Below are 27,687 nucleotides of genomic sequence, written 5' to 3'. Positions count from 1 at the left end.
CAATATTTCAAAAGGATAATTTCATTCCTCTTTAGATTCCACTTATTTGTTTATTGAGTGACTACCTAATCTATGCTACATGATGCCTGACCTAGCCATGTTGAAGATATGAACATAAATGAAACTGTTTATACCCATAGAGTAGTTTAGAAGAATCATGTATTTGATAAATGTACTACACTGTGAAAAATGCAGTAAAGGAAACAGTTGGGGGTACAGGATGAGTCAAGAAGGATAGAGATGATGATGCCTTACCATAAGTCTTACAATATCACTTATATAAATAACTCAGAATAATCAGGGAATTTCAAAGCTAGAAATTAATCATTCTAGCCCTATTTCGTACTACTTCCCGCTATGCATGCCATGAGTGTTGTTTAGTAAGGACATGGGATAATGTAGACTTTCCAGTTTTATAGACAATGATCCAGTTCCTCCTGCCCCGTATACTAGCTATATGACCTTGGGCAAGTTATTGTATTTTGCTTAGCTATAACTTCTTTATCTGTAAAATGGAAAAGGTAAAATACCCTTTAGGGTTATTGTGAAGATTAAATACAGTGATTTATAGAAGAGGGAATGGCAAAATATTTAATAAATGTTAGCTGTAATTATCTTATAGTCCACAGTTTTTCTACTTTCTATTTTATCACGAATCCACTGTTTTTCTACCTTAAAATTATTGTTCATTAGAGTTTGCTTATTTGAAATGCATGTACTTCTGTATTTCTACCTATTGAAATCCAAGGTCTTAAAATGTTACTTTCTCTTCAGTGCCTTTTCAGATTTCTTTCAAATGTGTGAATATAATACAATCACTTGTGAACATGTTCCATTTTTTCCTCCTCATAACCGTATCTATTCGAGGCCAAGGTATATCATATTACCAACATAGTGTCGCAATACCAATTAGCTACAAAACGGACCCTCAATACTAATTTGTTGAAATAAATTAAGCTATAGACAGGTAGTTAATAGTTACTGGGTTTTATTCAATCAAATGTTGTACATCCTGCATTTTCATGCATTGTACATTGAGACCCCCTAAATCATTTTTCTTTATCAACTTCAAACTTTATCAGTTTAGGAAGGGCACTTCAATCCATCTGACAATGGCTCCACCTATAAGCCAGAAGTTCAGTTCATATGCATCACCACCTTTGCTTGTAAAGTAATATCCATTTGTGGAAATATTTTAATATTTTATTCACTTTGCCTTTATTACTTTATACAAATGGATGAAGCAGATAAAAATGAAATTGCTGAGAGTGGTGAGGAGAAGCATAGGTTTCATAAACTCAATATAATTAAGGCAAGATGGAGATCATTAGGCTTGCCTCAACTTTAGCCTCTATCAGGCATTCACTGGCCTTAAGCCCAATCAACTGTGTGTTCCATTATAAAGGAAAAGGATAAAACTAAAGTGCACAGTGCTAGAAATATGCATTAAACAACGAACCTAAAAGATGAGCTGCCATTAGAGATTCTGTAATTGGTTTTAACATATTGGGAATGGAACACCTATTAGAATCTGTGAATATTTTGTTCAGCTTGTGAACATTTACCATGATACGAAAGTTGGAGATTGTCTACTATTTTATTCCTTTATGTATATAAAAAAATTGAATAGTTATAAACTTTAAGTTGCCAATGTTTAAAGGAATAAATAAATCTTTCATCCCCAAATTTTACTTACCCCTGACATTATTTTTCTGACACTGTCAGCTATGCTAATTTCATAAAGAAATTTTTAGATTTAGTGAAATTGTTCAATAAATCATTTCCCTTTCTTGTAAGTATATCTCAGGTATGAATAGAAAAATAAACCCAGAAACTTTTAATTTGATAGAGATTATAGTCATTAACTGAAATCTTGTTTTGAATTTTAAGTTATACGATTATCAATGAATTCATTATCTATGTATATCTTCAACACGTTTTTTTTTTTTATTAGTATGTGTGTCCTAATAAAAAAATTCTACACCGTCTTTGGAAGAGAAGTTGAATTTCTTTCACAAATTCTGCTACTCAAAAGCATACATTTTCTAATTTGTAAGATGTAAAGTGGCTGTTTTATGGTAGAGTATTTTAATGTTAATGTGAAACACCTGGCAATCTTCTTAGAGTGCAGATTCTGCTTTAGCAGGTCTCAGGTGAAGCCTGAGATTCTGCATTTCCAACAAGTTCTCGGCTGCTGCTGCTGCTGCTGCTGCTGCTGCTGCTGCTTCCAGTCTGGACATATTTAATAGCAATTGGGAAGAGCACCAAATATGCAGTCAGAAAATTTTACTTCGAACATTACATCTACCATTTACTAGCTATAGAAATTAGGTTAAGTCACACCTGCTCACTTTTTCCATCTCTGTTGTTCTTACTTTATTTAGTCTAAGCTACCAACATTTCTCAGCTCTGGCATAGCCTCTTCATTGTTTTCTCAACATCTGACCTTGCCCCTCTCCAGTCCACTCTCCAGACCACAGCTCAAGTAACAGTTCTTAAAAATACTAATCTTATCCTATGGCCAACTGCCTAACCCTCCCTTACCAGCTTTTAATGACTCTCCTCAAAGATAAAATTCCAAATTGTTACCATAATCCATTAAGTCCCAGTCTGCCTCTTTCATCTTATCTCGCTCTCTGTTCTCACTGTTGGTTAGGTTTCACCAAATGGGCTTTTCCTTTGTTGCCTAGGTGTGATCCCCAGGTAAGCAGAAACATATAACCTGGAAACTGGTTAGAGATGCCAATTCCAGATCCCACCCTTGAAACTTTCTCCCACTGGACAGGGCCTCTCCCATAAAGGCAGTGCCTATTGGGTTTTCTTTCTTTCTGATTCTCCAGCACTCAAAACACTGCCTGGCACAGTGTAGGTTTCCAATAAAAAGTTTTGAATGAATGAGAGAATAAATCCTTATAACCTCTGTATTATTTCTTTATCTGTAAAATAGATAAAATATTGCTTCCCTCACAGGTTACTTCAGATTCATTAGCATATATGAACGTAGAAAGCAGAACGCCTACTTTAAAGATATTCAAATAGCGTTTTTTTAAAGATATTAGTTTTATAAAGCACTTTTACGTCATTTTCTCAAGTATACCTACATTTTTTGCTTTTACAAAAACAGTTACTTTACGCAGCTTTGTTCATTAAGTTACTCACTCACATATATAACATTGGATGTTTGCTAACACTGTTGCTTCTACATGGGATAGTATTCCCTCTATCTGGAGTTCTAGCTGGTGACATTTCTTAAAGCCTTTACTCAATGCATCTGACAGTTGTCTCCTTCTAGTTTCGGTGTACCTTAAACTTTCCTCTTTCAAAGCACTTAAAACATTTAAAAATAATAAGTGTTTTTTTAATTTCAGAAGTAGCATAAATTTGTTATAGAAAATATTTTTAAAATGCTGATAAGTAAAAAGAAAACCTTAGTTCCTACTGTAATCAAGAGCTTTCATGATAACATAACTTCTTAAGCTCTTCCATATTCTTTAATTTTTTTTGATGTTTATTTATTTTTTGAGAGAGAGAGACAGCAAGTGGGGGAGGAACAGAGAAAGAAGGAGACACAGAATCTAAAGCAGGCTTCAGGCTCTGAGCTGTCAGAGCCCGATGCAGGGCTCGAACTCATGAACCGTGAGATGACGACCTGAGCCGAAGTTGGACACTTAACCATTTGAACCACCCAGGCATCCCATTCCATATTCTTTAAATTGCAAAAAAAATTGCTGTAGTTTAGGTAAATTTATTTGGCATTTCCAAATTATGTACATAAGATTTTTTAATCATATTAGTTAGTTGATATTGTGCCCTATTAACGTAAATTCTCCTAACATATTATAGGAGGGCGTGTTTAATCAAGTGCATTTTGCAAGTATTCTTTTAAAGAAGTAATGAAACAGCACTAGTCATGTGGATGTAAAATTGTATTGCAATTAGGTAACATGGTAAGGATGGAGTTCTGTAAGAACATTTGATTTACAGTAGATTTCCTGTGTATTCTCTGAGCCACTTTCAGCTCTGCACCCAAGGGAACACCTAAATGCACAAAGCTACTTCCTCTTGCTATTGTAGAACCAATTAAATTAATTTGTTGGAAATAACATTGTCTATCGCTTGCACTGTGCTAGATTAGATTCTCTCTGAATCTTCCTGGGTTTCACTCTACAATGTGTATAGCACTTTGAATTTTAGTGGCAAGAGCTGCAGTCTTCCTTTGCTTATATAAAAAATTTATTTTAAGTACTCCCAAGAAAATAGAGCTTTCTCAGAAACCTGCATTTACTTTGGGAGACTGCTGCATATATTTTCTGACATTTAGCATCACTTAGGATAGCAAGAAATAAAAAGAATATAGAGATTCTTTTGCATTATGTGTATATCTCTAACTTTGGGGATTCTTTCCCATATCCATTAGGGAGAAGGAATTTCTATGGAGGACAAGATGCTACACGATAGGATAGGGAATTATAGTTGGATGAAATTATCTCATTGAATTTTTTATATTGTGTGTCCTAATGCCAAATTCATCTGTTCACTAAATGAACATTGATGAGCACAGCTCTAACACAGGTCATAGGGAGGATATACCGGATACCTGGAATATTTATACATATGTATGTATATCTTTATAGGAATGTAAATAGAGGTGCCTGGGTGGCTCAGTTGGGTAAGCATCTGACTTTGGCTCAGGTCATGATCTTGTGGTTTGTGGGTTCAAGCCCTGTGTTCGGCTCTGGGCTGACAGCTCAGAGCCCGGAGCCTGCTTCAGATTCTGTGTGTCTCTCTCTCTGTCCCTCCCCCATTCACACACACACACACACACACACACTCTCTCTCTCTCTCTTAAAAATAAGCATTTAAAAAAATTTTTTAAAGAATGTAAATATATATTTATACACATTAATTATATATATTTATTTAAAGGTATATAAATTATAAATAGACATAAATATTTAAGACAACACAAATCATTTGCATGTAAAAGTGCAATTTCTGGATTCAGTCAGTGTGTGTGCATGGAGCAGGAGAGGAATATGTAAGGAGAAGACCAGCTGGAGGTTGGGTTGCATGATTTCGAGACCAGCATATTTATTTTGAGGTGAAAAGCCATAGTAGTGTGAGACTAGGAGGTAAGCAAAGATCAGATAGTTAAGGGGCTTCTAAAATACAGAATTTTGACATTTGGCTATAGACAGTAGGGAGGCATCCTGTCATTCAGGATGCTGTCATTGAATAGTTACCCAAAATGAAGTAGCCCTTAGTATAGTTAAGTAAGGTCTCTTTAAACTAAATAGATTTTGCATGTTTGGGTTTCGGTTGCCTTTGATAGTTTTCTGTAATTGACAGAGGCAGTGTTTCCACATTCCTGGAGACTGTAACTTGCATTATTGTGGAAGGGCTGCGGGTATGGGAAACAAGACGACTGACTTTGAACACTGATTTTGCTGTTAACCAGCGATGTAGTCTGAACCCCAGCACTTTTCTCTTCGGTGTCACTGTCTGCAAATTAGGAAGGAAAGTGTTGTTGGAATAAATAACATTAAACCTCCTTGGATTGTTCACTTTCTTTGATCTCTTGTGACTGCCACTAACAACTCTTGCCTTTTGTCTTTTAGACGATAATCCAGATTAACACTCATTCCAGGTAATATAAAACCCAACCTAAAGTTAAATAGGATTTTGAAGTTTGCTCTCACTTGGAAACAAAGTTCAAGAAGGAAAAATGTTATATGCTGCTACTACAAACTAATTGAATTTGGAATTTGGGCAGTTTTGAAGATTGCTGCCCTATTGTTGTTGTTGTTAAAGCTGTTAGTACTATTTAAAACTGAACAAGTACGTTCCTGTTCGGCATTTGTAATAGTGTGTGGTACATAGTAAGAGCCCAGTAGAAATGATCTTCCTGATAGTGTTGCTTATGAGAAACTAATAAGCTAAATTTAGTAGTATGTATTATGTAAAGTACACATAAATTTAGTAAATTTAGTAGTACTAGTATGTAAAGTATACAACACACCATGTCCTCAAAAATGCTAGTTTCTGACTCACCTTATAGGGCCCTTGTCAGCCTGTAGCTATCTATGTTGCTATTCATCTGTGCTTTTTGGGTGCTTTCCTGTAGCACCTGATCCGTTTTACAGTACAAGTGGCTGAGCTTCAGTAATGGGCAGATGACTCATTCTGAAGATTGGAGATTATGTTAAGCATCAGGGCAGTGAGGGTGGAAAATAAAAAGCTCCATAAAAGAAGAGAGAAATAGAAAACGATACATGACAGCCTCAGTATTTTTGACAGACTTCTCTCTGGTTCATGAGTGAGGAGGGCAGAATGATGGATATTAAGATACCAGAGGTGGAGGTGCTACTTTTACCATTTTACCACTCAATGCATAGCAAATTGAGCCAGTGCAAAAGTAGATTTTTATTATAATGGCCAGAACCCTTCCTAGACACAGATGAAACCTCAGCCCAAAGGAAGAAAGAAGCCCTCTTGGAAGAGAAAAAAAAAAAAATCACTTTGAGAATAGAAACAATACAATTCAAAATTGGATGATAAAATTTTGCTTATATTTAACTAAAGTAGACTGTTATTTAAGAATTTTGGAAAGGATATGACCTAAACTGTGCTTATTGACAGCTCTGCAAAACCTTGATAAATTAGATCTATACTATTGGCTTTGCTTTAAACCTAAGCTTGAATATGACTGCTGGATCTCCCGTTACTCAGTAACTGTACAATCTGAAGAAAACTGGTTGAAACTCCCAAACTTCATCTTTCTCATTTGTAAAATGAAGATACAAAACCCTAATTGCAGAGTCATGCTAAGGATTAAGTGAGATAACAGCAATGACCTTGCCTAACACAGTACCTGTTATTTAGTTGGTAATAAATCAATTTCAATTGCCCTAATGTCAGAACCTTTACACGTTGGACAATCCCATTTTACTATTTGGTCCTCAGTTTTTCTATGCCTAAAATGAGTTTTGGAGTGAGATTATTTATTAAATTTATTACAGCTCTAGCATTCTACTCTTTATGTCTTTCTATGGCTCTGTTCCCTACATATATTTACATGCTAAGAAAACTATCAATATTCCTAAAAAAAAAAAAAAAAAAACCTGGAATTTGGGAAATTTCAGGTATTCTACCAATGAACAGAAAGAGATCCTAGGGTCAGTAGGCAGCAAGAAGTAGCTTTTAACCTTACCTAATTTGCCATATCTATTATATGTATTGTATTTATGTCTGTAACCCAAGCCACTCCCTACTTCAGGAGATTGAGTCTAATACTAAGAATGAAGAATTCAGGACATACCAGTTTGTTTTTTGTTTTGTTTTGTTTTTTTACAGTAAAATCCTGGACTTTTTGCTTTTCCCCAGTTATTCCTATATGTTGGTATTATGGTGGTGGTAAATTACTTGCATATTTGCCTGTGTTGTCTTGTTTTAAGCTCCTTGTTCAATACCAGGACCTTGGCACTGGGAAAAGAAGCAGATTTCCAGTTTGACTTGTACAGCTCTTTCTTGGCCACATGTTTTCTTATACCATGTTCCCCAATTGGATCAGGTACCATTTCTTCCACAGTGGATCTAGATGTTTAACCCTATCTGACATGATATTAGTGGGTTGCATAGGTAGTCTCTGTAAAATACTCCCAAGCTAGAAAGCATGATGCTAATTTGATTCTACCAAGCAAGACACCCTGCTTCCTAACTGGGGTGGAAATTTCTTACAGTCGTGTTTACCTATATCACAGACTTCTCTGCTGGGTGATGCCTGAAAATTTTCTTATCCACTCCCATAACTAGATCATGAGTGCTTGGATGGCATACACTAAGACCCAGTGTCTTATTTCTACTGTGGTTGCCACAGGGGTTGCTTGGTCCTGGGAACTCTGGAAGGCCCTTGTGGTGAAATATACAGGCAAGTAAGACATGGGGTCTGCTTCAACCAGTTCACAGTTTAGCTATGGAGACAGGCAGGAAAACAAATACATTAAGATGTTTGAAAAATAAATACTATACCAAACGTAGGAGCAAAGTGCTAGTACCAAGTACAGGGTCCAGAGCATAGCAGTTGCTTATAATAAGTATGACAAGCCAAACTTAAATCCTGAGAAACACATTAAGTCATTTTCCCCAGGAAAGGGTAGGGTTACTACCTAAAAGAGGTGAAATTTGAGATGGACTTTGGAAAAACAGTTTGAGAAGTTTAGCTGTGTTGATGTTTGTGCTGTTTATACTACTTGAATAATTCTCTGGAGACCTGGTTAAGGCCACTGTGGCTCTAACCTCATTCTTCCTCTTTTGCTTTCAAGGAGACCTAAAGACAGCAGGGACAATGATAACATAACCAATTTGGAAGTAGAGGCAAAGGCCTCATTGCAGAGAACTTTGCATGCCAAGTGAAACATTGCAAAATGATAAATTTACTCTAAATCTAGCCTGTTGCTTTTTCTGTTAATCCCCAGCCTACGTTTGAATTTGTGGTGCAGCACTCAGGCCATGCTCACCCCCCAGCTAAAGATACACAGTTTAAAAAGCAAATAATTGAGTACGAGATCCCCCATTATAAACCCATGGCCTCTAGAGTAGACAATCTTCATTACAGTGTCAGGGAAACTGGGCCATAGCTCAGGGCCCTAAAGGGCCTTGTCTCCATTCTGTCTCTTGAGAGTTACACATCCAGAATATAAAGGCAACATATTTGTCTTTGACCAGAACTCTGTGGGATCCCCTTTCTGTAAAACTAAAATGTCAAAAGAGACAAAATCATGCCACTCACTGATTCATATCTTGATACAGATCATATAAGGATAATTTGTAGGAAATATAACCAAATCAATAGGAAAGATACCCAACTAAAAGAAAGATAACTCAAAACCAGCCTAATAAATAAAATCAAAGGTTAAACTATGGATGTTGACAGCCTGAAATGGAGAAAACAACATTGAATTTTAGAACAGAATCTTAGGTGAATAACTAATTTCTGCAACAATATTTATTGTGTGAAACTAGGCACATTCTGTATCCTACCCTTGTCATAATATGTGGACATGTTGCCATTTGGCTTTTCTCCTTCACAGGTTTTATTTATTTTTTTAAAGAGAGTCCGATGACTTATATTAAAGCCCCTTATAAACTGTACAATGCTGTTTAAATGCATTCTTTAATTTTTGACTATTTGTTTTGTATAACAAAATATGATTTGGTACATAAAAATTTAATATACAAGCTCTTTTTTTATATCACCTTTGTTGTGGGCAGTGAGGGACTAGCGTATTGAGCTAGATAGTTATGCACAACTATGAGTTCTTTGAATAACATATGTTTTTGTTTTTTGGTTTTTTTTACCTGCTGTGAGTTATAGTGCACTAGCATTTTCAGTATGGCCCTTTTGTTTATGTTTCATAAGTAATATATATTCTGTCTTGGCATTGAGGAATTGCCATGACCCTAATAGTTTTGATTAAGTATCCTTGCCAAATCAACTACAAAAGAGCCCAAACTTATTTTCCCATTCCCTACTCAAGCAAAAGGAGAAGAAAAAAAAAAGTGACCCATTTCAGACTGGAATAATACTATATTCCCCCCAACTCACAGATGAATAGATCTGTAATGAAGTGCAATTTTCCTCAGAAAATAAACTCCAACGAATGGAAAATTGGGGTTACGGCGCATGCATTGTGAAGTAATAGTCACTTAAGTATTGAATACAGCCAAAGGACAATTTGAAAAGATGAAGGACATTCAAGCAAGAAACTAGAAATCTGGCAAAGGTGAAAGGGGGTCCACTGGAAGCTTTATTGAACAGCGATTGCGAGTGTAACAGTGAAATAATGATTCAGTTCTGAAGGATGGAAGGGGTTGAAAGGGCAAAGTACATCCTGGTTCATGTCTAGACAATAGTTATGTACAGGCCATGGTCCAACAGGTGACTTCGCAGGGGAATTGATTAAAATAGAAAAAATAAGTTTCAAACATTAACAACCTGGCACAGAAAATGAAAGATCAAAGCAAATTCAGGCTCCAGATGTCTATATTTAGGGTTTTCAAATGCTCTGAAAACACTTTATTTTAAGACCATTTACTGATGCAACCAACATTTATTAAGTACACTACTTACCCTATCCCAGGCGTAGGAACTTGCCAGGGTCAGCAGGGACAAAACTGGATGAGATGTTTTTGCTCATGCAGCTTCAGACTAATAACTTTCACCTGATTCCAAGGAAACACACCATAGTTTGTTTCTGAAATTATTAGTGTAGGTTGAACCATAATAAACTGTCATTTCTGTAGGTCAAAAACATTTAGTATTGGCAAGTTTAAAGGTTCAGCCTAATATTATCTTTTAACCTTTGTTTGAATGGTGGAAGCCTTTTAAGTAAATGTTCTTTGCCTTAAAAATATTTTTTTCCCTCCTAATCAGCATTTTCTTCTTTGGTTTAATAAATGAAATCTCTTGGGGTGTTTGGATGGCTCAGTCAGTTGAGCATCTGACTCTTGATTTCGGCTCAGGTCATAATCCCTGGGTCATGAGATTGAGTCCTGTGTTGGGCTCCCTGCTGGTGCTGAACATGGAGCCTGCTTGGAATTCTCTCTCTCTCCCTTTGTCTCCCTCCCCTGTTCTCCCTCTCAAAAAATTAAAAAAACAAAAAAAAACAAAAACAAAAAAAAAAAAAAAACAAACTTTCACCTTTATTATCCCTTCCAGACTCACTTGAAATCTCCAAATTAATTTATTTCATGTTACAGTGGAGTGGATGCCACTGTGGTCACCTTCATATACTAAAGGATCAATATGCTGTAGCACAGACTTCCCTCATTCCTATATAACTTTCTCTGTAAGGAAATCTTTTACTGACATTCTATAAATTATGTTCTGGAGTCATTTCATCTTCCCTGTGTCTGAAACCAAAACCTTCACTCTTTACCTTTGGGATCTATCTCTTATTCATTATGTTGAATGAGTTGTGTTATCAATTAATGGGTCATATATTAGTATGACTGGCTTACATCCCTCTCCCGCATCCACTAACCACAACTGCCAAGTTATTTCTCTAACACAATCGTATGATACCAGACCAGCAGCATTAACAGCTGTATATTCTTGAGAAATGCGAACACCATGCTCCACCCCAAACCTACTAAATAAGGAACTTTGGGGTGGGCGGGTCCAGTCATCCTGTTTAGGAAGCCTTCCAGGTAATTCTCATGCAGCACTTAAATTTGAGGACAACTGATTTGAAGCAGTAGTTCTCAGTCCTGACTACATGTTAGAATCAGCTTGCAGAATATCAGTAAGTATTGATTCATGGGTCCTAACTAGAAATTTCGTTCTTATTGTGAGGCTGCAGGATCGTTTTGTTAAATAAGCTTTCCAGGTTCACTAATGAATAGCTAAGGTTGAAAAGCTCTGGCTTATGAAAGTTAATAGTTTTCACATAGTTTCTGTGATTACTACCTGTGAAGCCAGGCATGAGGCTTCTTGGGAGGTGAGGTTCGGAGGTATAGAAATGGGTTAGGGATTTTAGATCAATTGATCAATTGATTGGTTTATCTTAACTGTCACTTATGCTGAATGGATGCTGGATGCCTGCTGGTGAGTATAGAATAGTACACCAGCATGTACAACTATGGAAACCCTCAAATAAAGTAATCAATAAGTATATCTATCTATCTATCTATCTATCTATCTATCTTAGGTTTATAGAAATAGGATCTAAATTACTTAGTTGGTGGAGGGATGAGTGGAGTTGTGGGGGGAAGGAGTTACGGAAAATGCCATGCAAAGACCAGTCTAGCCAACTCAAATCTATATAGCATCTACCAATGTGGGACTGACCTTCTCAGCTCTTCAAAGACTGTGCCATATGGCCCCCACACTACTCCTTTCCTATATGAAGGGCTGAATTACTTTAACTCCTCTTTTCCCTTATTCTCCTGCCCTCTCCACATTTTTGACTCCCCTCTGACTTCCTCTTTCATTTGTATCTTGGAAATCCTCGGGTCTCCAGCATAGACCATGGGCACGGGACTCAATTATTTTCTTGATTCTGTATTTTATCTGCTTGGAAAGGAAGGGGAGAAACTTTGACTGTAAAGTTGGAAGATGTGGGGAGGACCGCATCGTGGCCTTGACTCTGGATCACAGTCAGGTAGGATTGAACAGGTGAGCTAGATCAGGTGAGAACTGAAATCCACTCTAGCTCTGAGAACCAAAGGCTATAAAAGGTGGGAGGGGTACAACTGGGCTGGCAGGATACAGGGTGTGTGTGAGGAATTCCTTTCTCTGTAAAGAAATATCTTGGGTTGACAAGATAGGGGAGGGTTTTTCTTAGTGAAAAGGCACCTTTAGGTCAGGGAGGCCCTGAGGGCAACTCACTTGGTCTTCTTTCTGAACGCTGTATTCTTCCCCAGATAATAGTACAAACATCAACCAGCTACAAATTAAGTGTAATTATTTCTATTCCCCTTGTAAACAAAAGCATTAGAGATTATTTTACTAGAGAATGTATTTCTCTTTAAAATAATCTATTTTACCACCATATTTGTGACGTTTTGTCTGCCAGTTTGCCCTTGTCTAAAGTCTAAATTGTTATCTTTTTCCTTTAAATGCACTGGAAGGTCTTTGAATCACATAGGGTTAGAGTCTGGGGGAAGCCTTCTCTAGGAAGAGAAGTCAGTTTCTGTGGGAAAGGAGAGAAGAGAGGCACTAGCTTAGAAATGGTTCTGGCTCTGGAAATGTGACGCTTTTAATGTGGAGTCACCCTTTAACCATCAGTAAGTCTAAAGGCTGAATTCTGAGCATTCCCTAGTTCAGTCTTGGAATGAAGTTAATGGCTTGGGGTGGGATGGGGGATGAGGGGGTGGGAGAAGGTGGGGAGAGCACAGAAGAATAAATGAATATGCCTGAATGTAATTTTGGGCCATTTTATAGCATCTAGTAAATTAACACTTCCAGTGATGTAGAATGGAAGAATCCAGATCTTTCCCCAGTGTGAGCCATTTGCTTTTCTCCCAAGGGTTGGTATGGTTAACATGGATAAAATAACCTTATCTCTTTGCTTTCTTAAGTCCTTCACTTTAATGTCATCAAAAGCCTTTGCTCAGGGAACCCATTCAGTCTGGATTGGGTTGGCAGAAAAGAAGAGAAGAGAGTCTAAATGTTCGTCCTTTTTTTTCCCCCTTTCAAAAGCACAAGAGTCCCAGCTTGCAAAAATTAAGCAGCCAAGAATATTTGATGCCTCATTTTGAAATGTCAGATCTTACATAAACCTTTCCCAAAGTAACTGTAGGTTTTTGCCCTAGACACATTCATAGAATTTTTATTACTGAAAAATGACACTCTTTCTTTTCAGTGAAGCTACATCCTATAACTACTACCTAATTCCTCATAATCTGCCATCTTTACCCTGGGGATGCCGAATTCTAAAGAATGGAAGGGTATCAAGGGTCAGGGTAAATGTTTATAGGAAACTTCAAAAAGACTATTGCCAAATAGCGTTAAGCTTTGGCAGTTGTGATTCATCATTTTCTTGGGGAGAACATTTTAAGCATGGCTGTCTTAAGTCTTAAGTAGGACTAGTTAGCATCAAATCAGGAGAATTTTCAAAAGTAGGCTAGCTTGGCTTTACAGACACTGGTAGATGGAACAGATGAAATGCTTTGGCACTGATGAGAATGTTGAGCTTTCAATTTTCTCTGTGCTGTGTTGCTTTTATTGTCCTCATTAAACACATTATTAGTAGACAGCTTTTATATTTATATTTGCCAAGGACTACAAATTGGCATTTACACACGCAAGAAACTTGACAGGCACTTATTAGGGAGTCTTCATATCTATCACTGTTAACATTTATGTATGGTTCTCCAAGTCTCTATGTTTTAAGCAAGTATTCTTCAAATTTGTTTGGATGCACTGACAGTAATAGCTAATAATAATGGCAGTGAGGTGCCAGGCCTTTTTTATGTATTATTTCTAATCCTTCTAACAATCCTGGAATTCAGATGTTATAATCTCCATTATCAGATGAGGAAGCTGAATTTGAGAATTACCTTGGCCTATGTCAAAGACACGCCAGGTGGAAAAAGAAGTGAGGATTCAAACCTGCGTCTGTGTAGTGACAAATCCCTACTTCTGTATCGGCATCTTAATTTTCTCAAGCATCAGTGAGATCATTATTCAGGGAGAAGTTAAACTTCATTGAGGCCCAGTCACATTTTGTCACTTGCCGAGCCTATGGATGTGAGACTGTGAAGCTAACACTCACATGGTTCCACTTTAATGGAGCCATGTCTGTTTTGCCCTTCAGTACATTCCCTGTATACAGCACTATGCCTGGAGCCCAAGACTGTGCAGTAAACCTTTTTTTTTTTTTTTTTTTTTTTGAATGAGTGAAAAAATAAAGGAATAAATTGGCTTCCATATCTGTTGATCAAGAAGGTGTCGGATTCAGCCTGGGCTGGATTCCCAATTCTACTTCGTAGATTCTTAACTGAATAAACTTGGAAAAGACACTCAATTCTACTAAGTCTCCGTTGTTTCATCTACTTTAAAAGGAATGGTTTAGAAGATCAATTGAAAGATGAATGTAAAAACATTTAGTAAATATAGTGTAAATATTAATTGCTATAGCTGCGATGTAATTTGCAAAGCCCTGGAAATTGATTTCTTATCTAGATTGAAGATTAAATCCTTCCATCTGCTTTTTGGTGCCTAAGTTCTGGCAATAATTTTCACATATTTTTGACTTTTTTATCTTGTTCCACTTTAAGTAATATATTTTATGTCAAAACCAGCTCATATATATATATATATATATATATATATATATATATATATACCTGTAAATATATATATATCTGTAAATACATATATATTTGTATATGTATGTATATATGAAATTACAATTAAAATTAAAACAAAATTGCCATGAAACAATATTTAAATCCATTTTATGCATGCCAGTGTTCTGTGTTCTCTTCTGCTTTATTTTATTCAAATAAAATATTGTCTATAACCCACTAAATTGATTTTAGGATCCACTTATTTGAAACCTGCTTTTTGAAAAATACTGTCTTAGGGGAAAGTTCCACTCTGATTTTAAACTCATGCTGTAAGACTTTTTGTTTTTTATAGTAAGACTCTGACTCAACAGATGGTGTCATTTTTGAAGGGAAGGCAGGAGTGTGTGTGTGTGTGTGTGTGTGTGTGTGTGTGTGTGCACAAATGTGCTTGTGTGCTTGTGTTTGGGGGTGACAATGATGTAGAAGCAGAGCTAATTAGAGATGGACTCTCTATCTCTGTCTCTATCTCTATGTCTGTCTCTATCTCTATCATCTATCTTAGTATGTTCAGACTGCTATAACAAGATAATATAGACTGGGCCTTTTAAAAGCAAACATTTACTTCTCACAGTTCTGGAGGATGGGTAGTCCAAGATCATGGCACCAGCAGATTTGGTGTCTGGAAAGTGTCCACTTCCTGGTTCACAGTCCATCTCCTTGCTGTATCTTCACATAATGGAAGGGATGAGAGAACTCTTGAGGGTCCCCTTTACAAAAATACTATCTCATTCATGAGGGTTCCACCCTTATGTCCTTATCATCTCCTAAAGGCCCCACTTCCTAATACCATGACATTGTGGGTTATGATCTCAACTTATGAATTTGGGAAGAATATACATATTTAGTCCATAACTCTGTCCATCTTTCCATCTATCCTTCAATGTGTCTTCTTTCATTTGTCTAAATCTATCCACCTACCTAACTACTGCTTACTCTATAACTGGGTCTATAAATAAATGAGTATAATGCTCATGTGTTTCTTTAGGATCTACCTTAGAAGCATTCCCATGAGTTTCCTACAGTCAGTGCCCATACAGACTTCTGAGGAGATGAAAAGCACATCTGCTAACATGTAAATGTTGACAGGAACAGATAATAAGTAGATAATGACAATCCATAAGATTTTTTTTTTTTGAGAGAGAGAGACAAAGCACATGCACATGCACAAGAGAGTTAGTGGAGGAGAAGCAGAGGGAGAGAGAGGAATCTTAAGCAAGATCCACAGAGCAGGATTGCAGAGCCAACAAAGGGGCTTGAACTCAGGACCCTGAGATCATGACCTGAGCCGAAATCAAGAGTCTGACGCTGAACTGACTGAGCCACCCAGCTACCTCATAAGATTGTATTTTTTACAGCTTGAGTTTAGAATTTTCTATAATCTGTTACACTAAATATGTGCCACCTATTTTCTGAATTTTTTTGTGCCACCTACTTTAAACTGAATGGAATACATTATATATTTAAGAATTTTATATGTTACTGGTCATTTAACTTAAATAACTTTAAAAGTATTGGGGGGATTTATTTCTTAATTTTTAATGTTTATTTTTTAGAGGGAGAGAGAGAGGGAGGGAGAGAGAGAGAGAGAGGGAGGGAGGGAGGGAGAGAGAGAGAGAGAGAGAGAACGAACAGGGGAGGGGCAGAGAGAGAGGGAGACACAGAATACAAAGCAGGCTCCAGGCTTTAAGTTGTCAGCACAGAGCCTGATGCAGGGCTCGAACTCACAAACCGCAAAAAAATGACCTAAGTGGAAGTCTGACACTTAACTGACTGAGCCACCCAGGCACCCCAGGGGTGGGATTTATTTCTTAAGCAAACATGCAAAAATTTGAAGATATTTAAAAGTGAACATAGCTGAACTGTGCGTAAGAACTTTAGACATTAAAAGAGACAATGATATTAAAGTGCCATAATTTATTTAACTAGCTTTTTATTGATGAGCATTTAGGCTTTTTCTAATCTCATTTTATACTGTGAATCTTACTGCACTGAATGACTATATATCATTTAATTTACATATAAGTAATGTGTATTTTTCTCTTTTTTGGTAAATATTCCCAAATTGTCCTCTATAGAAGTTGTATGAATTTCATCCTCACCAAGAATATGAATGCCTGCTTCCCTATATGCTCAATGATGTAAATTATCAAAATTATCTATTTTTGGCAATTCAATAGATTAAAAGTAAGTCATTGTAATTTAATTTGATTTTTTTTAATGTTTCTGGAAGTGAACTTTTTCCATGTGTTTCAAAATCATTTGCATTTTCTTTTGTGTGAACTCTCTGCTTATAATCCTTTTCCCATTCTACTGGCTTTTTTTTTCTTTTTTCTTTATTGAATATATATTGAAGCCTTGTTGAAGCCAACAGTCTATGTTTTTTTTTTTTTTTTCCTTTCTGTGATGGATTGAAAATATGTTCCTGTTCATCTATTTATTTTGTGTAGTAATTTTTGCCATGCGGTTATGCAGTTGAACAACGTTTTAATGGCTTCTGAGTCTTGCATTTTCTCATAAATGCCTTTTTCAACCTGATATTTTTAAACATCCTAGGTTTTCTATCAATTCCTTTATAGTTTCATTCTCAAAAGAATATTTTGAAATGTTTGATGCTTTTGATCTGGTATTATGAGTGAGGCATAGATCTAATAATTACCCAATTGTCTATCAAGTTGTTGTAGAACCTTTCACTAAATACTTCATGTTTTCTTTACTTATTTGTAATTATTAACTTTATCATACACCAGACTCCAATACATATTTGAATATATTTCTAGACTTTCTAATCTGAGTCACTGAGTTTTTAATTATTTGCTGGCATCACATTGCTTTGTTCATGGAAGCTATAGAATGTGTTTCAGTATTTGGTGGCATTACACACCTTAAACACCAGTCTATTTTTTTTTTTCAGTTTTCCAAGTGATTCTTGATTGTTTTTTCATATAAAATTTATATAATAATTAGCTTGTTTACTTCCCACCAGAGAAGAAGTTGAATTTGAGTGGTATTTGTATCATGATGAATTGGTGGAATAACTTAGGGAGAACAAGCATCACTATTTATTGAATCTTCCTAGTCAGACTCTCTGTATGCCTTTTCATCTGTTCTAATCATCTTTGGGTTCCCCAGGAGCATTTAATATTTATCTTTGTATAGATCTTGACACTTCTTGTTGGATTTATTTCTAAGCGTTTTATCTGTTTTATTGGTGTTCTGAATTTTTTTTTTATTTAATTTTATTTTACTGTGTCCTTTAACTGGATGTTGTTTGCATATACGAAGGGTATTATTTTATGTCTAAAAATTTTGCACCTAGAACTTTACAAAAGTTCTTTCTTTATCAGTAGGAGTTTTTCCAGGGCATTCTGAGTTTCCAAGTAAACAATCATATATTATCTTCTTCCAAGTTTATACTGTAGCTCTTTTCCAGTATGTAATTTGTTAATTGATATTTTCAAAAATACTAAGTAGTAACTGTGACTATAGATGTCATTGTTTGGTTCTTAGGATTCTTCATCTCTTTCTCTTTTAAATATGATCTTTGAATTTGAGATAGATATGCTTTATCATGTCAGTGAAATATTTATATATCCTATTCTTTTTTAATAAATATGTTTTCAAAGGACTTTTTAGCATTGAGAGAAATGTCCATATATTTGTTCTTATTTATTAATATTATAAATTATGACATATACCTATATTTATGGAATAATATCCTAAGCCAACAATTGTTAGGTTTGTTATCAAGTTATGCCTGCTTCATTAAAATAATTTGAGGCATTTCCTTCTATTTCCATGCTTTAAAACTTTGGAAATGATACTGAAATTCTTTTTCTTTCTTTCTTTCTTTCTTTCTTTCTTTCTTTCTTTCTATTTATTTACTTATTTATTTGAGAGAGAGAGAGAGAGAGAGAGAGAGAGAGAGAGACAGCATAATGCAGGGAGAGAGGCAGAGTGAGAGAGAATCTTTGGGCTCAATCCCAGGACCCTGGGATCATGACCTGAGCCAAAATCAAGAGTTAGACCCTTAACTTACTGAACCATCTAGGTGCCCCTGAAATTATTTCTTAACACTATTATACTATAACAGTAGAACTATATATAACAGTGTAACTGTAACAGTCCTTTGCTTATTACTGGCATCCTTTCTGGTCAGGAGTCCTTCCTGACTAGTGTGCTTATGTGGTTAGGAATTTGATGATTATCCCAACTGCCATCATTGTAAAACTATATTGAGAGAGAACTTTGGGAAGGAGTATAGGCAAGAGCCTGAGGATTACAGTGGGACACTTCACACATTTCAATGGGAAATTCCTTCATTCCTCAGAGTGATATCCAGCAAAATGAGGAGTTTTGAGTAGATTTCTTGCAGTTCCTTTCCCCTGCAGAGATAATACCAATATTACAGTCAGTATAATATCCAATGGTGACTGGGAAGAATTTCTGCAGGTTTAAAGGTTTTCCCTGTGCAAAGTCTAGGCTAAAATGGATATCCTATGGTTCCCAGTCAGGAGCCCTTTGTATATATTTGGATATAATTTTGAATTATGCAAGAATTCTCCCCTGTATTGCTTGAATTAATGTCTATAAAGCAACTAGCACCATGACTTATACATGGTAAGTGCCCAGTAAATATTAGACCACATTATTATTGGCGGCATTATGATGTCATTCAGTTATCACTAAATTCTTGTAAGTAGAGTTGAGAAAATTATAACTCACAGTTATTAAAAGGACTTGCTTGGGTCACACATTTATAATGCGGCAATACTAGATTGCTAATTAAGTTGTTTTCACTCTAAGACCAAAGTTTTTCTCACTAGTAGATATTTATAAGTTGAGGGTTTATGTACATGAATGGAGAAATTCACTAGTTTCCTAATCTCTAACTGAAAATTTTTAAGCGTCTCCTTGGTTTATGGATGTGTGCAGTAAATCCATTAGTGTAAGCTATTCTTCTGACTTTATCACTAATAAAAATAAAAATACTTTTATGCCACATTAAAGTTATTGTATATATGCTGAGATATCATTTATGCTTACCACTATTTTGAAATTGCACTAGCTATCATACCTGCTGCTTGAATAAATATTTGTAATTGTATGTCAATCTAATTAGTTTCTTGAGATGCTACGTACTTATCTTACGCACTTAAAGTATTATTATGAGAAAGGAGTCCATAGTTTGACCACAGAATCAAAGAGGTTAATGTGCAAACACAATTAAGAGCCCCTGGTAAACTATGCTGTGATTGTCTGACCCTCTTGTCCTAGTCTGTATTTTTAACTACATTTCAAAAGGAACATATCATTGTAGGATGAATATTCCCATCTCATTCAAAGGAAATTTGAGACATCCATACCTGATAGTAGTTGGCACTGAATTCAGTGAATTCTTCAGCTGGCAGAATATCCAGATGGATTTTAATTGCCCGGTGAAGGGATAATTCTCCCCAAGAAATCCTACACATGCCAACACAGCCCTGTGAGCTAGTCACAAGGCTCCTCCTCTGCCAACCTTTTCAGTTTGCTGCAAATGGTGCTTTTCAAAGGGATCCTATGACAGCATCAAGCGAAATTTAGTAAATGTCTTTGCTGGATTGGGGTAGAAGTGAAATAAATAGCCAGCGCTCTAGGGGAAAGCCACAGACAATGCTCTCTTGCCGCTCAGTGTGCTTATCAGCTCACACACAGCGTTTCTCCAGAATGAATTGTGCTAAATCTAATCTGACGCCTTCCCCTGGAGAGATGTGGGGAGAATGTAGGGATGATCAGAGGGTTGATGGATTGGGACATATTCCATCTTCCTTTAGAACGCCAGTGTTTCCCTTCAACAGAGTCTTGGTATGCTTTATGTTCCTTGCATTTGGAGTGATTTTTGATGTTCTGGTAGTCAAAACCATGGTTTTCAGATTCTTTAAACTTTAGGATTCATAAAGAGTATGGATATATGAGAAATGTTTATAAATGGGAGTCACATAATTGTCAAACAGGAAAGGACCAAGAGCCATTATCTTCTATCATCTAAGGCTTAATTCAATGGATTAAAATTTTAATTTGTATTTTAAAATGAATAGAATTAGCATTTCTTAGGGTCTATTTAGGCATTTCTATTTACTAAGGTGTTAATATCCCTTATTTTATTTAATCTTCATGACCACTCATTATTCTCATTTTGCATATAAGGAAATTGAGGATCAGAATAATTAACTAATTTAGTCAGGGTCACACAACTATCAAAGAACAGAGTTGTGCCTTCAAATCAGTGTATCATCAACCTTTGCAGATTATACCTGCACGATATTTTCAGAAAAGAAAAAAAAATACATATTTTGGGGTGCCATCTTGGAATGGTTCTTGACCTAGATCTTAAAGAGCTGAGTTAGAGTTGCATCAGTACAAGTAAAGAAGGTTTTTAAAACAAAAACAATACTCCTAGAAGCATTTCTCAGCAATAACAATACAAAGCAAAGTTTTCCACTTTAACCTTAAAGCAAGTATTCCACTTTACTTGTAAGTTTCTGTTCATTCCTCAATCAAATTAAATTGGTTTTTCCACATAGCAATTTGGAGAAATATCAGGTCCATTGGGATCAAGTGAAAAACAGATGTGAAATAATATGCATTTTTCATGTGCCCCCAAGGGTTGTGACATTTCCAATTTAGTGACACTCTGGGGTAACGAAAACATATCTCTGAGCGTGAAACCAAAGCTCTCAGTCCCACAATTTGGTTGCTGGAATGAGCTTATTTAGGTAGGTGGAGAATTTCTCTGAATATCTTGTGTGGAAATTTGCAAAGCTTGGACCTTTTTACACAATTGATCATTTACAACAGCCAGTTATTTTCTTGCTTGGGGAACAGCTGGCTTTTAAAAATACTGCAACATTAACTCACTTACCCATACCTACCCGTATAAATAACGTTATGCTGTCAGGGAGTTTGGTGTAACAAATCCTATTTCAGCTTTTCCTCAAATATAGGTATTAATAAAATAGAATTATGCTAAGATATCCAGATCATCTTTTCCTCATAGCTGGTATAAGACTCTTTTAGTCATTTATTAAAAAAAAATTACTAAATGATCCCTGCATATGGTATCTAGATATTTTGAAGGGCAGAGGGGGGTTTTGATAAAGCTTTTAATGCAAACTATTAATCTTCCAGCTTCGTGTTTATTGTGTTCTCTGTGTTTTGTTTGTCTGTTTACCAAGTATTAAACACCACAGACATATTAACCCCATAACGACCCCTTGTCCTTTGGGGACTCCCTGCACATTAGGTGCTGATTAACTAGGAATGGAGCTGTGAGGAAGACCCAAAGAGCAAGGTGTTTAAAAGCATTATATACGTATCCATTCACTACTTACACTGATGATAATGGAAGTAATAGTTACTTATTATAATTAATATTGTCCCTGATTCCTGTTAGGAATTGTACTCTTCCCTCCTAGTTAAATGTCAGGATAACCATAACATCTACTCTCTAGGCATAATAAGCCATATATGAGTAGCATAGTAACTGGCCATAAATTGAGCTTAAGAATATACCATTGGGGTTCATGTCTGGGTGGGCAATTTTGTGGCTTGGTGACAGAACCAAGTGTGTCACTTGTATAATTTGAAGGTGACATATTGGGAAGGAGCTGAGCTGTCAGGCAAGGGATGAGGGACTTTTATTTTTTCCATAGAAAAGGAATAAGTGGATAGTAATTGCCTTTCTTTTCCACCTGGGCACCTGAACCTACTTTGGGAGGAAACTAAATGTCCCATGTCTCCTGTGCATTAAAATATCTTAGCATTTGCTTTTCAGCTATCTCACCAAGCTCTCTGAAAGATGTCAATTGTCAGCAACCTGGCTGTAAGAGCTGGAATTTTGTTTTTAAAGTCACATGAAAAAATGAAATATCTATAATTTAATTATTTCTATTTATCACTTCATCTGGGCTAGGTCATATGAAAGGTTGATAGTTAATATGTTACCTAATTTAATGTTTATCTTGATATTATAAAAGAGCTATCAATTTTATTTCCATTTTATGAATGAAGACACTGATGTCTGTTGAAGACATGTAATTTATTAAAAGATATTAACTTAAACCCCAAGCTTTGGTAGTCCTTATACTGCTACTACTGATAAGAGAATCTTACCATGACTCTTATTCAATAAATGGCTCTTAAACTTAATGAGACATTTCATGTTGAATCTTCTCTCCTCAGCCTGTCAGCCTCTGCAGGGTAGTTGCAAGGTCCTCATGGTCTCTGCATTCCCTCTCTTCACGGAGCAAGGATAGGGCCTGGATTTTCATCTCTAACCACTCCTGATTGTCTCACACGGGATAGATTGACAGGAGTCCCAACTTCTGCATCTGACAACAGTTCTGTCTCTTTTTCAAGGGATAGCTTCAAATCCAAATTTTTAGCAGAATTTGAAAGGGCCTACTTTGCCCTTTGTCTAGAGCAAGAGTCAGCAACCATTTTCTATGAAGGGCCAGAGCCTGACGGTTGCTATTTTCTTGTTTTTGTTGTTGTTGCAACCCTTATCAACACGTACAAATCCATTCTTAGTTCACAGGTTATTCAAACTGAGCCACAGTTTGACAAAATCTGGTCTAGAACCTAATATTCTTAAATGCATTTAAACCTACTTGTATAGAAATTCTTACATTGTTTATTTATTTTAAACCTAATAAAGCCACAAGTTTTATCGCCAGGCCACATTTATTGAAACAGCTCTAACAGTTCTAGTGATAACAGTAACAAAATATCACTCTTCATTAGTTGATAAAGGGTGTTTCAGCCATAATCCCAGATGTTTCTTTCTTTTTAAAACTCTTACCTTCAGCACCATCTGGAGCATCACTTGACCTGTCTCCATCCCCACTATCTGGAACCCAAAGTCCTTCTTCTCTGAGTCAAAAGGTATGTCCTAGCCTCTGCCCCTCCCTTCTTTCTAGGTTTCTATCCATTAGTGTAATAGTATTCCCTTAATATTTCCTTTCCCCTCTGATTCTCAGAGTCTGTCCTTTCAAACCCATTTTGGCAGTCCACATCACAAATTCTCCAGGAACCAGGCAGAGACAGAAAATTTCTTCTCAGCATAGGGTAATGGGAAGGGCTATATTAGTGATCACAGTGTGCCTGGTTCAGGCTGCAGGGGGAATGGGGCAGGGGATAAGGAAATGAATGATTACATTAACACTATTGAATTTTAGTTTGTCAAAAAACAATTATAAAATAATTTTTATATTTATATGGAATTGATAAAATGTAACAGAGACAAAAAACTAGATGAAATCTTGGTCAGATTGAGCTCTTAGATGAGATGGTACAGTGGAATGGGTATGTGGGAGATAGGAGATCTAGGTTTTAGTTCTGGCTTGTCCATGAAATACCCAACTCACCTTGGCTAGCTTGTGTTTGTCCCTGGACTCCAGTACCCCACATGGAAACAGTGATGTCGGACTAGGTGAACTCTAGTTCCTCCATAGTGTTGTTATTTTGTCAAAAACAGAAGAAATACCTTTTTTCCTTGTCATTTAAAATACTGGAAATCCACTTAAAAAAAAAAAAAAGAATAGTCTTACCAAGAAAACTGAAACATCAAGTTGTTGTAGAAATTCTATATGCACACACACAATATTTTTTTTTCTCAGTTGCTAAAAAATTTACAATTGTTAATGGAACAACTTGTGATGGGAGGTGAGGGATTTGCTATTATTGGAGCTATTCAAGGCAAGTCTAGACATGGCTATAATAGAGTCTGTAGAATTATGTGAACTCACCTCTGGAGAGCTCCATGCAGGATGGGTAAGATACCCGGAGGCATGTCTTCCTGTCTGCCTTTTATATCTAAGAACACATTACAGTCTTCAGACGGGTGAATATCTCTCCTTTAGTACTTTGGCTTAAAGATGGCATTGCCATCCTTTGCTATTCAGCTTCTGAAAATGCTGGCCAAATCCAATAAAAAATAATTAAATTGGTTTCAAAAAATGAGATTGAATTCTCTTCATGGTTGATACCATATCCATTTATTTAACAAAACAGTTTCTCTATTTGTTTACTTAACAGATACATCTTTGTGCTTTCTCTGTCTCACAGTAACAAAGAAGAGTGATCCAGTCACTAGTCTATCATGTCAGGAAGGGCAGGGGTTTTTTCTGTCTAGTTATGCTATTTCCCCATTACAAGTTCTGATATATAGCAGAACTCAGAAAAATCTTTTGATTTTTCTTGGCTTGAAGACTTATAAGATGGAAAAATTAGACTAATAATTGGTAATAATCCTAATGCCATGAGTTACTATGAGATATGAGCATAGGGAAAATTACATTTGAAATATAGAAATTGTTCAGAGGAAGGAGTGACTAATTCAGTTTTGACAGAAGGCAATAATGAAAACTTCAAAGATGAGATAATGATCAGAGCAGGACTTTCAACAATAAATAGGAGTTTTCCTGATAAATAAGCAGAGGGGATCATTCTACACATATGAGAGAGCAATGAGGTCAGTTAACAGGTTGCCCAAAGAGATTTGGTACAGCACGATCTTGAGAGTAGAGAAGGAGCATGCTAGGTTCTGGAGACAAAGGTACAGCTTCAGGTCATAGACAGACTAACAGACAGGATAAGGAGGCAGAGGACACGATCCATATTTCTGCTACAAAGATCCGATTGGCTAGAGAGTAAGAGATAGACTGGAGCTAAAGCAGCAAGATTCAGGAAAGTGAGTGGGGTTGGTCTTGAAGTAGCCCAAATGAGATCTAATGAGGCCCTGAATTAAAACAGTGGTAGTAGCAACAGAGACAGGGGAGAGAAATGAGACATTTAGATTCAACACAATTTCTGAGTTTCTAGAATTATTTTGTAGGTTATATATAGATGTGAGGGGGGAAAGTGCATAAGCCCATATCTTGATAACTTGTTAAAATTTTTCACACCCTTTATTTTCCCATGTAGAATTTTAGTGACTTCTACTTGCAGGGGATGTTTGGGGATGATAGAATGTGTTTTCAGCATCTGGTTCTCTCAGTAACGGGGAACCATGAGAAGTTTAAGAGCAGGTAAGTATGAGGATCAGAACTGAATTTTGAAAATATAATTAATAAAGCACTGAAATTAGTTGAGGGGTGGGAGTCTCATCAAGTCTGGCTCTATCAATTTAGACCAGGTTAATGGAAACCTATAAATATTTAATGTGAGGTAAAATCCAAGTTTGTGCTAATTACTTATTGAGTCATGACATATTTAAAGAATCACTAGCCTAAAAATAGGAAGCCCCAAGTCTCACTCTGCAGGGGACTTTCCTTCCATTCAACAGATATCTAGTCCCCATCCCCTGAAAGTCAAGGACTGCTGATGTGGCATGGACTGCCTTCTGCAAATTTGTACAGGGTTGATGCAAGAAGAGTGTGAGTTAATTTTAAAACTCATGATGAAGGATAGGCTACAGTGAAAATAAGGGAAGGATGTCAACAAAGAGACACAGAAACAGATATTTGAACCTGTCTGTTAAACATAGCGTGGGTTAATGACATTTCCTTCTCTGGAGTGATAAACAAGTGAAAGCAAATGAGGAAAACCTATTATGACAATTACAACTACACTCATTCAGTTCATTGATATGCATTTAAACATAGTGGAGTTAAAAGATACTTATCTAACTTATGAAAAATATTGCAGTAGGAAAGTTTAAAATCTTTCAAGAAAGATAAGGAAAACTTTGGGGAGGCTCGTTGTTAATAGTTTCTGTAAAACATCACCATGCATTCTAGGATCTTATGTTCTCTGTCAGTTACACAATTGTACCATCCAGTCCAAGGAAATTGATTTATAATAGAAATATTGCATCAATTTTAATGCCAATTCCTTTCAGACCAGATTGTTTGCTACATGTAAGTTTCATAGGATTTTATTTGGAAAATTTGTTGTCAGAAATTGAAAGATTTTGAAATGAAAGGTACCTGGAGGTCACAGGGTGAACTAGGAGTTGTTGAGTCTTTGGGCTACTAACCTATATTCTTTGGACTCCAAAGCTCTTATTAAAACAAAACAAAGCAAAAAGGAAAAAGAAGAAAATTAGTAGCAATGCCTACTTTGAGTTTTGTGAGGATAAAATAACAGAACACCTGATTACTTACTTAGTAGGTAACCAAGAGGTTAGCAAGAAGGTTACCTTGTGGGCATCAAATTGGTATTACAAAAATGGTGGTGATAATTTCAGTGAACAAAAGAAAAAACAGTTATAAAAATGGCACCTACACTACAAAAACAAATAGACTCCAAACAGATGTGAACATATGGTTTTAGAATTACTATTCACAATTGAAAATTGTGAAATATTCACCAATACAACCTAAGAGTTTAATAAGCATCAAGCTAGTGTGTCTTTTTTAGAGGCAAGTTGGTGACTGATAGGAAAGCAGTTATGGCAAATGTTTAACACTGTGGAAACTTCATGCACGTCTCCTAAAAAGTCTTCAGTAGTTAAGTTAAAAGAAGGTTCTGATTCATATAAGTCCCTCCATGTTGAAATGTAAGTATCTGGCATCCCACCCACCACTTTAGGATTGGTCTTCTCAATTCAGAGACCTGTCTACACTGATGTAATTATCTACCTTCTGTCTCCTGGTGCATGAAAGTAATGTATGTGGTAAGCACTAATATATTGACCTCCTCTAGGAACACAAAAACAGACTTTACTTTTCCACCTTGAGGAGTATGGAGAGAGTGGGATTATCCAATGAGCAATTGTTTTGTTTTGTTTTGTTTTGTTTTTGAAACACATACACACACACACACATACACACACACACAGGAAAAAACACTTAG

General features: G+C 36.2%; 1 protein-coding gene and 1 pseudogene across 1 annotated transcript in view; both read left to right on the top strand.

Annotated features, from left to right (window-relative positions):
• LOC132661215 (ELL-associated factor 2 pseudogene) overlaps positions 1 to 14,179 on the top strand; it is a 30,467-nt pseudogene extending 16,288 nt beyond the window's left edge.
• The window catches only part of TENM4 (teneurin transmembrane protein 4), a 2,903,849-nt gene that overhangs the window by 823,686 nt on the left and 2,052,476 nt on the right, over positions 1 to 27,687 (top strand). The window lies entirely within an intron of this gene.

The sequence above is a fragment of the Panthera onca genome, chromosome D1 (genome assembly GCF_046562875.1).
Source record: "Panthera onca isolate mPanOnc1 chromosome D1, mPanOnc1 haplotype 2, whole genome shotgun sequence".
In the NCBI taxonomy this organism is placed as follows: Eukaryota; Metazoa; Chordata; class Mammalia; order Carnivora; family Felidae; genus Panthera; species Panthera onca.
This window is presented reverse-complemented; position numbering and strand designations above follow the sequence as displayed.